Genomic DNA, 13,027 nt, shown 5'->3' on the forward strand with positions numbered 1-13,027 from the left:
GCCCTCCAGCCAGTTGGCGACCCATTTGACTGTGTGGGTGTCTACGCCACAGCCTCCCATTTTCTTAATGAGAACGGGGTGAGAGACAGTGTCAAAAGCCTTCCGGAAGTCCAGGAAGACTATGTCCACTGCTACCCCTGCATCTAATGATCTGGTAATCTGATCATAAAAAGCCACCAGGTTGGTCTGACAGGACCTGCCACTGATGAACCCGTGCTGATTGCCCCTAAGCATGCAGTCCCTTGCTGGCCCCTCCTGGATGTGTGCCAGAATTATTTTCTCAAACAGGTTGCCTAGTATCGAGGTAAGACTAACTGGCCTATAATTTCACGGGTCCTCCTTCCTACCTTTTTTGAAGATTGGAACCACATTGGCCCTCTTCCAGTCCTCCAGCACCTCTCCAGTGCACCGTGAGTGCTTATAAAGCTGTGCCAGGGGACTTGCAATGACCTCGGCCAGTTCCTTTAGAACTCTAGGGTGGAGATCATCCGGACCGGCTGACTTGAATACGTCCAGCCCCTCCAGAAGCTCCCTAACTAAGTCCTCGCTAACCCTTGGCCCAGGTGTGCCTCCCCCGGAGCCCGAAGGGGGCCCAGCAGGGAGGTGGCTTTTCTGGTTCCTACTTAGGAAAACAGAGGGAAAGAAATCATTAAACATGTTAGCTTGTGGCAGTTGGATTTAGTTTTACAAGAAAAATGTGACTGAACTTTTTTCCACTGTGGCATATGAATCTCATGCCCAGAAAGATTCTATAGGGCAGTTTTCCCAATGGGACAGAAGTCTTTAATGGGATTGTATCTCTGATGGCCAACACTTGGTGAGTGACTGAACCAGGGATCTCCAGGGCTAAGAGCATGAGTGGTTATAGGTCCAAGACTCAAGCTGTAACAGATGTTCAGCTTTCATTGATCAGGCACTGTGAGGTACTTGTAGTGCACACTTGGCAGTGGGTTACATATCCAGATAACTGAAGCCTGAACTTAGTCCTACATATGGATCTTAGTTAAAAATTGTGCTTGGGGGGTGAGTGTCGGAAGGGAGTCCAGTTCCTCCTCCATTGCTGTGTTACTTCTTCAGTAGTAACGGGAGTAAAAGTCATTAAATAGATGACTTTACCTTAATGGCAGCAATCACTGAACATAGAATGAGGTTGGTGAGCAGGGAGTTGATACTAATCAGACAGAATGTGCATTAAATCCTAATCATGTGGGAATGCCATATCTGAGATGGAGAGCATCATATTGTAAAAAATATCATGTTGTAAAACCCCATAATAATAATAAAAAAACCGTCCTATGGGCACTGAACAGCTTGAGAATGAGGAAGTAAGCACAATTCAAAAAGTGTTTGGTTGGCTCTCTTTGCATATTAATTATTATAAAGAACAGTTTGGGTAGAGTAGTGGAGAAACCTAACAATATCTTTTGTACTTATTATGGTGACATAACTTATCGGTACTAGTATTGCATGTGACCAGTACTGGCACTTTCACGCAGCACAAAGCATGATATGAAAGCTCATTGTGTAGGGCCTTACTGGAATGTCACTGAAGGCCTCCATAAAAGAATCAGCTTAAAAATATTTTCAGTTAACCTCCTTTGGGTCTTTGGCTTTGTGTTTTGTAAAATTTCTTGACATCCTACAATGCCAGTGGTGGAGGTATGAACTAAGGATATGTCAAACTTTGAAATATGAGTGGTTGGTGGGATGAAATCCTACAGTCTGAGATTACATGACATGGTTGACTCAAACACCTAATGAATTTGAGAGACTTGTCAAATGCTGCACCATAAAATGATGACCATGCACACTTCTGAAATTGGTATTGTTCTCCATGAAGTGGACTGCCTGGTGGTTGAGTAACTAAAGGGTTATTTATGAGCTACCAGAACACTGTACATCTTTATGGCCTCATGCATAACTGACACAGTTGGTAGGTAGTTTTAGTTGCTGCCATTGCTAGAGGTAGGTAGTGCATCTGAAATGAATGCATGTTGTTCTGGTTCTCAGTTAGCATTGGCCACATTTAAAACGCAATCATCAGAGTCATAAAGAGGAAAAGAGTATGGAGCCTGCACCCCCAACCTGAGAGGTGGTGTCCCTCTAGAATCAGGTAAAGAAATGTTGGATGGGCCACGCAGGAAGGCTTACAGACTGGCTAACTGCGGTGTATCTGATCTTCAGGAAAATGAGAGCTTCAGTCACAGGCTATCTGTCTGACACTTCCCTATTGGCATTGGCCGTGCTCTCAATCATTCAGATCCCAAAACCAAAAGATTAGTTTAGATGATAAATAATGGACTTTTAAAATTTACCTTCTGGTGTCAGTGCCATTTTCAAACTTTTCTCTATAACCATAAGGACCAGAAACTTTTAAGAACAAAACTGAGAAGCTCATGTAATCATGTCACTCTAGGAGACTGGGCTTTAAGGAAAAACATCCATGATCAAAAGAGGATAAAACCACGAGGGTTGTCGAAACTGCACGTGCGCCTTCCATTTCTCAAAATTAACTTGTGATGGTTCTTAAAAACTGTTGCTTAGTTTGCTTTTCCTTTTTAGAAGTAAAAGCATATTTAATCTGATCACACCAAAATGGAGCATGTTTCTATGGCTACAGCTTCTTCTGGTGTATTTTTGCTGTAGCTGACTAAGATAGTGCTTTATGGCAGAGAGGAAGAACAATGAAGAGACCTCATGGTAGTTGGAACCCATAACAGGAATCCTTCAGAATTGGCAGACCCCTTGCTGACATGAGTGATGTCACAATTCCAACGTAGAAACACAGAAGTGAGCAAAAAAACCATCTATTGTCTAATACGTTGACTTCTGAAGAAGAAGAAACATCTCAGAAGTATGAAAAAATATTAAAAGTAATGTTTGTTGCTTTCTTACTTGGAAATTCCTTCCATTGGGAGGCTTGCAAGGGAGAGTCAGAAAAAAATATGAATTTATTTTACATAAAGGTGAACAAATCCAAGTGCTTAATTAATCAACTGGTGCATATTGGAGTAGCATTTTAAGGTTATCCGGTATAATGTAGAGAAACACTGTAATGGGAAGCCTAAAGTGTTCTGAACTAAGCCAGCAAAAGCAAGAAGTAGGACACCAGGTTGAAAGTCTATGCCATTATCTGTTCTGTTGTGCATTGTAGCAAATGTGTGAAATTATCTACTACTATTAACAAACCTCAGCACCAATAAGGAACAAAGGGGCTGGATTAAGCAGGTTCTGTCCAAAGAAATAGGTTTGGGTGTATTAAAGGCAGCTAACTCCATTGGAAAGAAATATGCCTTTTGCCATATTTCCTCCAGGAAGGTGTTTTGTGCCTTTGCAATGCACCTGTGGACCATATTAACCCCTTAGTAACATTTATAAGCCTTGTAGTGGCACATGGGCAACGCTGGGAAGGCCTGTATGACAGACAGTGAATTAAAGTGACTTTCTTCCTGGTCTGTGCCCAAGTGCTTTCTAATCTGGGTCACATCACTCAACTCTGAAAAATGATCTCCTCTTGGGGGGATGTGAAAGCACACAGCACAACAGACAGTACCAACAGTCTAGGATCAAAAGAGCAGAGGCATATTGTATCATTTCCACACTGCTGGGAGAATTTAGATACAGAGAAAGTAAAAAAGTAGGTTGTAATGTGCTTGGCATGTTTGGATTACAACCCCCAGAATAACTGAGAAAAATGCCATGAGTTCTGCAGGTGATTGGGACTATCTCCTGTTCTTTTTAACAGTGCCAGAAAGTCTGATCCAAAGTATGGTGAAGGCAATGCTCTTATCAATGTCAGTAGGTTTTGGATAAGGCTCTAGGATGGCGAAATGTATGCAGAATCATCCCCTTCATTTTAAAGGTTTATTATTTCTTCTAATGCCATGTCCTTGCCCAGAAAAGGGGAGCAAAGGACTTGGAGGGGGTTGAAAGAACCCTGCAGTCTTGTTATTATTTTCCAGCATTGTAAATGGGCTTATTTAATTAGTGCTGAACATCCATTAAGTAGACTTTGCTATGGAAACAAAGCCATCAAAGCACCTGCTAAATCATTGCTGAGCAACAAAAGGAAAACTCAAGCTCTTGCTTTGACCTTTTGAACATTTGCCTAAACTGAAACTCAAATATTGAGGAAGATCAGATGAAGGTGCATAAGATTTTTTTTCTTTAACAAGGGCAAAGCAGTATATTTTTTCCCTAAACCCACTCTTCAAATGACCGAACTATTTGAGGTGAAGCTTGAAAGCCTGAATAAGATATCTTACACAACGTTTTTAACAATGCCCTGGCTATAGTTAGCAAAGTTTTGTATAGAACTGAAAACAAGGGCTTATAATAGAGACACTTGGATAACCTTGGGTATAGGCATTACTATTAACTCCATTTGTAATAATATGGCACAAGTTTCATTCTGGTATTTCCTCACTTTTGAGTACTGGGACCCTTAATAGTGCGTGTGTGTGTGTGTACATCATTTAATCTATTATCATTGATGACAAAGATTTCATAACGAGCACTTAATTGCTTTGTTCGTGAGACTTGTGCTAGACTCAAACACAGCACAGTTTGCTCTAGTCTTCTGTAGGTTTACTAAATCATAACGCATATAACATTTACTTGAATATAAGATGACTCTGATTATAAGATGACCCCCCAATAATTAGATTTTATATATGGGAAATTTTATAAATGTGATATAGTTTTCCAGGTATAGAATCTAATTCTTGGAGGGTTATCTTGAATTTGTCCTCTTCCCACTACTACAGCATGGAAAATAAATCTGGGGAGGTCAGATAGCCCCTTTGCCTCTCCAACTTTTCCCCTGCAGCCCTTTCTCCCCTCCTTACCAGCAGACCCTGCACTCCCTGAGCATATGGATGTGAGAAACGAAACAAATTTGAAAAACCTGACCTTGAAATAAACATACCTGTAGCAATGTGCCTATAGTACCCATGGACTTAGTTCATACAGAATTGATACACTTACCTTTTTTTAAACTGCTCCTTGTTTTAGCACAGGTATTCCATAAACATATGTTTAAATACCATTTTGGCACTTACTTATACATAGTACAAACTATGCATGAGCCAAACTAGTCCAAAGTCAAAAGGCTCATGATTTACCACATAGTTTATTAAGCTGGGCCCCAGCAGGGTCAACAGCATTTTAAGCCATGGTGACCCCACAGCTGAGCACTGCTCAGTATGTGTGTACTCCACAAACCCCCCACATTTCATTTTCTAACCACTAAGTTATAATACGCTGCCTTACATGCCATCACCTTTCCTAGTCTCAGATCCAGAAAAAAAGCATTTAAGCACAGGAGTCGTTCTTAGTACAAGAGGGGTACTAAGAAGAGAAGATGCCTAAAAACAGACATATAAAAAATTAAAGAAAGTATAGCTATGTAAAACATTAAGCTTTTAGCAGGGATGGCTACTTGATGCTTGAAGGCACTTCTCACTATTAACAAATTATGTACAGCTGAAAACATTTGGTTCTCCATCTAGTTTAATCTTAATGGATGAGGATTGGTATTCACCTGTAAATACAAAAAAGCCTGGAACCCACTGTTTTAAAGATTGAGAGACATCGCTATCTGGAGGAAAATTTCTGATCATTTGCTAATTGACAGCTAAGGTTCCTGGATTTGGTTGTTTGATCTCCCTCACTTCTCACTGCAACGTAATTCTCAGTCATTTTGAATGCAAACTTGTTGCCACTGAATTATCTAAAGATAGTTCAGAATTATCTAAAGATAGTTCAATGCATTATAATTGCTCTATTTTAGATCATTTTTACCTGGGTTCTGTTTTCAGTCTCTTGGTTTGTTTGCAGCTGACCCTCACTTGCTCTTGTAGGTCTAGTTTTGCTTGGTGTCACCAGCCAACTTTTTTAGGGTGCAATCCATCTCATCTTCCAGATTGTTAATGAAGATATTGAACAAAACTGATCCCAGGACCAACTCCTGGGGCGCTCCACTTGATACTGCCTGCCAACTAGATCTTGAGCTATTGATCACTACCCACTGAGCCCAACAATCCAGCCAGTTTTCTGTCCACCTGATAGGCTGTTCATCCAGCCCATACTTCCTCAGCTTGCTTGCAAGAAAGCTGTGGGAGATCGTATCAAAAGCCTTGCTGAAGTCAAGGTATATCATATCCACTGCTTTCCCCACATCCACAGAACCAGTCATCTCATCATAGAAGGCAATCAGGTTGGTCAAGTGTGATTTGCCCTTGGTGAATCCATGCTGACTGTTCCTAATCACTTTTTTCTCCTCTAAGTGCTTAGAAATGGATTCTTTGAGGATCTGCTCCATGATTTCTCTGGGGACTGAGGTGATGCTGATGGGTCTGTAGTTCCCTGGATTCTCTGTCTTCCCTTTCTTAAAGGTGGGCACTATATTTGCCCTTTTCCAGTTGTCCAGGACCTCCCCTGATCGCTATGAGGTTTCAAAGATAATGGCCAGCGGCTCTGCAGTTGCGTCAGCCAACTCCCTCAGCACCCTCAGATGTATTGCATCTGGCCCCATGGACTTGTACATGATCAGATTTTCTAAATAGTGCCTAACCTGTTCATTGAAGACCATTCACTGTCTCCTGAAACTGCTGCCCGGTGCTGTAGTCTGGGAGCTGACCGTGTCTGTGAAGACTGAGGTAAAAAGACTGAGTACTTCAGCCTTTTCCTCATCATCTGTCACTAGGCTGCCTCCCCCATTAAGTAAGGGACCCACACTTCCCCTGACCACCTTCTTGTTGCTAACATAATTGTAGAAACCCTTCTTGTTACCTTTCATGTCCCTTGCTAGCTGCAACTCCACTTGCACTTTGGCTTTCCTGATTTCATCTCTGCATGCCCGAGCAATATTTTTATACTCTACCCGAGTCACCTGTCCAAGCTTCCACTTCTTGTAAGCTTCCTGTTTGTGTTTAAATTCACAGAAAAGTTCTTTGTTAAGCCAAGCTAGTAGCCTGCCATACTTACTATTCCTCCTGCACATTGGGATGGTTTGTTCCAGCACCCTTAGCATGGTTTCTTTCAAATATAACCAGCATTCCTGGACTCCTTTCCCCCTCAGACTGGCCTCACAGATGATCCTGCCCATCAGTTCCCTGGGGGAAGCAAAGTCTGCTTTTCTGAAGTCCAGGGCCCATACTCTGTTGCTCTCCTTTCTGCCTTTTCTCAGGGTCCTCAACTCAATTATTTTGTGGTCGCTCCTGCCCAATTTGCTATCTACTTCTACACCCCCTCACCAATTCTTCCCTGTTTGTGACCAGCAGGTCAAGAAGAGCATAGCTCCTACTTGGTCTCTCCAATACTTGCAACAAAAAGTTGTCTCCAACACTGTCCAAAAACTTTCTGGATTGCCTGTGCACTGCTGTATTGTCCTCCCAGTAGATGTCAGGGTGATTGAAGCCCCCATGAGAATCAGGGCCTGTGATCTGGAACTATACTTTGTTCCTGGTACGTGTTCAAAGCAAGAGGATAGCTTTCAGATGTAAGGCATTCTTAAAGCATGTTTAACTTCATCCCAACTGCACAGCTAGTCCAATAAAAGATATCACCCAGAAAATCTTTGCCTATCATACAATTCCTGAACTATGCTGCTATAATACCACTCTAACACTCCTTTAAAAATAAAGGATTTTTCCCTCTAGTTCTTTTGAATTATAGATGACAACCTGGTTTATTGCTACTAATTAAGTGACTGAGGCTGACGCATTTGGTAAAAGAAGAAAAGTGTTTGCAAGTTGGATAGATGTAGTTGCATCTATCATCAATAATAGGTCCAGATTTTTATAGGTATTAAGGCACCTAACTCCCATTAAGGTGGGGAAAAAACTATTGATTGGCCACCTAAATATCTTTAAGAATAAGGTTGGAGTGTTGTTGTAGCCATCAAGGTCCAGGAATTGTAGAAGAGGCAAGAAGTATTTATGATTTTTTTTCTGTTGGTTTTTTTTTTGTACCAACTGTATAATTGAGAGACCTTGGACAAGCGTTTAGACACAAAGTGAGACCTGTGGGAAGGACACCATGTGCTGGGAAGCTTGTTTAACATCTCTCCCAACTATGCAGTTGGTTAAATAAAAGATATCACAAAAAAACCCCGTGTCTTAAAAAATATGGTGATAAACAAATACCATTGTTTTAGGATGAGCCCGGAAAGACTGAGGTAAACTAACTTTTCCTTGTAGTGTCATTAGTTAATAAAAATCCATTGTCTAATGCACTCTAGGCTGAGTGAGGGAGGCTTTCGTTGTTTAGGAGAAATGTATGGGAAATTTCTATTCATTCCCACCACAAACACACATGCAGGGCAGTGATCTTCAATGTCTGTTTTGTGCCCTGACCAAGTTACATTTCCAGATGCTGTTTGAAAGGTTGTGTTTATTGTTCTTTCATCTCCCCTCCCTTGGGGACAGAGTATCTCCATCCCACACTTTCCTCTCCTTCTTTTCTAGCTTCTGCTCTTAGAGAAGCTATTATTTGCCTTAAGTATTGTATTTAAATTCTGGGTTGGCATTTACCTGTAAATACTCTTCACAGCTTTGATTTAAAGGTATTGAGTAAACTGGTGTTTAGTTTTTAAGGGGAAAGAAGCTGTCTCAGGTGATGATGCTTTAAAATGCTGCATCACCAAAATCTCTATGAAACTGGTGATTAAACCCTTTGACCATGAGATCATGTACAAATAAAATTAGAGTAAATTCTAGAGCAGCAATTTTCTTCTTTTAACTTACCTTTTTATAATAAATTGTTAGGATTTTTCATTGTCCTTGGGACCATAAAATGTGTATAAAATATACACATTATATACATATATGCACACTATAAAAGGAATAAAATGTGTACAGTATTCTGTTGGGCTACCGTTTTTGGTGTTCCTTATAGTTTGGGAAACCCGTAGTCAGGTGTTTGTTCTAGGGAGAGTATACTTACAAATATAATAGAATAGTAGTGGCATCCAGTGGAACTGTTCTGGGTGGTAAATGGCCTTGTTAATCCATCTCGTCTACATGGAAACCGAGTCATTTTCAGTCCACTGTGATGAGTTTGCCACTTTGCGGACAAAATTGCCCATATCAAAATTGCCCCAAATTACCCATAAAGCTTGGGGACCATCACTTTTGGTGCAGAGTCAGAGTTTGGGGTTGAGGAAATCTAATCTGTTTTTTATATATAAATTGTTATTTTAAATTCCTGTTACCCCATAATGCAGAAGATGCACTTGGGGGGATGAGGTCAGCCAGTTGTGAACTGTACCCATGCCCATCCTGGCGTCTAAAAACCAGCCAGAGGAGACTGGGGGCCACTGCTGGCAGTCATTGTCAGTGCCTCTTGTTGGGAGGGCAAGGTGCCAGATGTTCTTAAGTCTTTAATTGCCCAGCCCCTGCTAAAAAAACAATTACCTAACGCTGACTTCCTAACCAGTTATCTCCTTGTTGCCAGCCTCCCCTTTTTGGGGAAGGTCATTGAATGGCTTGTTACCCAACAGCTTATCTGGATGTCATTAGTTTCTTGGATTCTTCTTAGTCCGGATTTTGTCCTGGATGTAGCCCAGCGATTCTGCCTCTGGCCTTGGTTGATGACTTTTGCTGTAGATCATGGGGAGCGGGAGCTGGGGGGAGAGAATTGTGTCTTGCTGATCTTACTAGACCTTTCAGCAGCCTTTGATGCAGTCAACCATGAAGTGTTGATAAAGCATTTACAGGACCTGGTAGGCATTTACAGCCTTGCTCTAAATTTGGTTCAGCTCTTTCCTAGCAAGGAGGATCCAGAGTAAAGGATGGTGGTAGGAGAATGCTCATCATCCCCTCAGGGCTTTCCTGTAGGATTCCCCAGTGCTTCATCTTGTCTTCCCTCCTGTTGGATGTGTATATGATGCTGCTGAGTGAGGTTGTGCAGCTATTTAGAGTGAAGTGCCATCAGTATGCTGATTCTGCCATTAGTATGCTGATAATTCCTAGCGCTACCCCTTCTTCTCTTCTGACCCTGGCAGTCTCAGTCTTTTCCCATGCCTGGCTGCAGTTAGGAAGTGGATACACATGAATAGATTGAAGCTGAATCCAGACAAGACAGAGGTGATGATGGTAGGCAGAGCACTTGATGTGGGGGACTGGGATACTTATAATTGATGGGGTTCATTCTCCTCTTCGGCAGCTGAAGAACAACTGCTGAGAGCAACCTCCCATGTTTTTTCATCAAGCAGACTTGTTCCTTAGCTTTGGACCTCCCTCCCCCTGAAGGCTTAACGCTGAGCCTGGACATCTTGGAATCCTAGAAAAATGGGGCTGGAAGGGACCTCCAAAGGTCATCTGGTCCAAACACCTGCCTGGGGCAGGATCATCCCTATCCAAACCATCCCATACAAATCCTTGTCTAACCTATTCCTAAAACCCTGTCACATGGCCTCAAGGCATATTACTCAATAACACACACCAAAAGCACCCTAACCTGCCATAAGTAAACCAGGAGAATGAGGACTCTCAGTGTACTAGCACTGCAAGTTTTGGTAAAATGCTCTTTCATAAGTGCTGTACAACCTTTCTATTTGGGCAGGCATTTAACAAACAAAGCTAGGCTGAGACCCTGTTTAAGGGAGGGCCTCTTTTTTTATATATATGATATTCCACTTCTCCATTTAAGTTGTCCTGTTCTCTTACTATAAACTGCCCTGAGCCTGTGTTGGGCAGGGCAGCATATAAATCACATAAATAAAATAAATACATAAGTAGTGAGGCACAATGTTGCAAGAGAAGAATTGTAGAAATGTAGGGCTGGATGGGACCTTGAGAAGCCATCTAGTCCAATGCTTTGCTCAAGGTAAGATCGCTACTCTCTAAGCCATCCTAAAGAAGTAAGCTTGGTCTAAGCTGCTCTTAAAAAAACCCTTCAAAAACAGCTCTCACACAAAGCACAACGGCCAAAACAAAGTCACCCTTTAACTTGCTACAGGTTAAGCTAGGCACTATCAATGTCCTGCTTCTGCAAGGAGAAGATAGTTTTGTTAAAATATGCTCAAGGGATCCAAGGAGGAGGACTACACACACTACTACACACACTACTGTAGAGGAAGGCAACCCTTCTCCCCCCAACACGCACATAGTCTATGCAAACCTGAGTATGAGGAAAATTCTTCCATGGTCTCAAAAGCGTACTGGCTATTAACTGGCTATTACTAGCTAAAAAGGAAAGCATATGTTTTAGGTAACATTTGAGTGTGGGGATGAAGGGTGTTTTGCTGAAGGAGGAGCTCAAGGTTCTTCAAAGCAGCAGGCACATTATAAGAAATAGATGGGGGTGGGAGTAGATGATGTCTGGGTAAAACTGAATTCAAAGGGAAACATAGGAGAGAGGTAACAAAACCAGAACCTTGAAGGTGAGAAGGAATTCATCACATGGGTAGACAATTTCCCATTGAAGTCAGTCACACCATGATCTGGGTTCAATGAGCCCGGGGTGGTACTAGACCAGTGCAAGTTGTGCAGCTACACGAGGTCCTGAAGTGGTCAGGTGGCCCCACAGTACATTTCTACTCTGTTTTAGTATGCTAAGAGTGGGAACCTGAACCTCAACCTCTGTCAGGGCCCCCTAAAAGTTAACTTTTCCGCAGCAGGAAAATATATTGATTCCCACCTTTTTGATCAAAAGCGCTATAAAAATTGGTAGCCATTTTACCTTGGTAAAGATTACAGGAGTGATTCTCAACTAGGGTGCTGAGATACCCTGGGATGCCACAAGATCCTGTGAAAGGTGCCATGAGGTGTGAAGAGATAAATAGATAAGCACAGGCTCATACTCAGTTCCTAGCCACTGCCCTATCCCTACTACCTGGCTCCTCTGCAAGGAGGTAATCACTGTAATAAATAAGTTTGTTTTTGAAATGGGGTGCTATTGAATTCATCTGGGGACAGCAGCAGTGGCAAAGGGCAGGAGGTTTCCACCTCCTCATACCTGCTTCAAGGAGGACTGGGCATCCCCTCTGGATACACCCCTAGTAGCAGTAGTAGTGGTATACATCAGGTACGTTACAGGCCTAACCATCAGGCTAGGGACAGAAATTACACATAAACCGGTATAAGTGATCGGAAACTGGTTCAAATCTGTAACACAACAGAAATCCAGTGCACATAAACCTGTTTCAGCCATTTCGAAAGCGGTGTTAGGTAAACCTGGATGGATGTAGTATCAGACTTAACTGATTTAGGTTAAACTGACTTACTGAACTTGTGTCCCAGACCCCCCTCCTGATTCAAGTTAACTCACAGTCCCCCAGCATCCCAGGATGCTTTGTACCTCCACCTTCAAACCAACTCTTACAGGGTGGGCAGGCTAACTTTGGCCCAAGCTGCCTGCTCCAGCCAAGCAGGGAGGCATGCTCTAGCAACTCCCCTGGCCTGGGCCCCTGCAGGCATGTGGCTGCATTTCTGGAATCAAAAGTGAATGTTTGTTCACTTGCTTATTGGTTCAATCTATACAGCTTGAACTAACCTGCAAAGATTGAATCAATTCAGCCTCAGGCTTTTTGACTGTCTGTATTTAGTGCATAAGTGCTAACAACCTTATGCTCCCATTGACTTCATTTTGGATTAAGTTGCTGGTGCTCGGCCCTGAAGGGGTCCATCCACTTCTGGAGTGATCAGTTTTTCTACTTGGTGTTGTTCCTTGGATGCGCTTTAATAAAAGCCTTGAGGCAAGGGGAATGCATCCATGACTACATTCTAAACTAAGAAAGCTTGGATAATGGTCGCAGTTTCTGAAGCAGAACCCAAGTTCTATTAAGAAAGCCATGATGCACACAGGCGCTATGATTACTGGCAGCATGGTTGGTGGTGGATGGATCACTTATGACCTGGAGGGATGTGGGCAGTGGGGTTCCCCAGGGCTCAGTCCTCAGGCCTGCACTGTTCAACATCTTCACCAGTGACTTGGACAAGGGGGTGAAAAGCACCTTGTTCAAGTTCACGGATGACACTAAGATGTGGGGAGAAGTGGGCACGTTAGAAGGGAGGGACAGGCT

The sequence above is a fragment of the Gavialis gangeticus genome, unplaced genomic scaffold (genome assembly GCF_001723915.1).
Source record: "Gavialis gangeticus isolate Ggan-Ray unplaced genomic scaffold, GavGan_comp1, whole genome shotgun sequence".
NCBI lineage: Eukaryota > Metazoa > Chordata > Crocodylia > Gavialidae > Gavialis > Gavialis gangeticus.